This window comes from Taeniopygia guttata, chromosome 2, assembly GCF_048771995.1.
Source record: "Taeniopygia guttata chromosome 2, bTaeGut7.mat, whole genome shotgun sequence".
Classification (NCBI taxonomy): Eukaryota; Metazoa; Chordata; class Aves; order Passeriformes; family Estrildidae; genus Taeniopygia; species Taeniopygia guttata.
In genome coordinates, this window is record NC_133026.1 from 65,445,839 (window position 1) to 65,446,781 (window position 943).

Below are 943 nucleotides of genomic sequence, written 5' to 3' on the forward strand. Positions count from 1 at the left end.
GAAAATGAACCTGAAGTCCTGGGAGGGGAAGCCTTTGGTTGGCTGATTTGTGGGGCTTGTTCTTTGTTGAGTGCTCTGGCCCTAATGCATGGAAAGTCTTGAGAAAGAAATGTTTGACAAGGGGAAGAGATCAAACAGTACTTGCCTGGGGAAGAAGGTGAAGACAAGGGCCATCAGGTAGTGATGTTTCTCCTGAGTTCACTTTCTGGAGCAGTTTCTGTGTAGTTTGTGACTCTCAATGCATTTGCCCTTGGAGTTACACATCCATGACAATCTGTGGCTAGGGGCTCTGCAGTCTAACGACACCTTGCATGCTTTCTCTCATTTACTCTTTAGGTCTGCTAACTTCTAGCCTTCATGTATTCAAGGCTGATTTTTTAAAAACAATCTTTTTTTGTTTAACTTACATCCTGGTTAAATATTCTGTTGAAGTTCTTAAGCTCTCCAGAGTGTAATCACTACTTTATGCCCTTGTTTTTACTTGTAAATTAAGACAATAATGAAAATAATTACTTTTAAATTAAGACAATACTTTGCTAACTTTGATACAATGCTTAGTTTCCATCTGGTTCACTCCATCATATGGATGTGTATTTTTGCTGCTGCTGCTGTTCTAGGTCTGTGTGCAGATCTCATGGCTTTGGGAGTTTAGCATTTAGGCAGTAAAATTGATGGATTACTGCCATGTGTGGGATGCCATGTGCCTGCACTTCACAGGGCTGAGAAAGCTCCTTGTGTTGAAGGAACAACCATGCCTGTGGTCACCACAGTGGACTGAGCCTGGGATTTTAAAAAAGATGCTGAAAACCAGGGGCTTGTATGTTTTAGCAGTTAAAGTTGGAATCCGGAGCCTTTCCAAAGGGAAAAGTTTCCATTGTGAGTGTTGAGTTGCTGAGGGACACAGGTGCTCCTGAATAAGGACGCTCAAAGAGCAGCAGGGCTG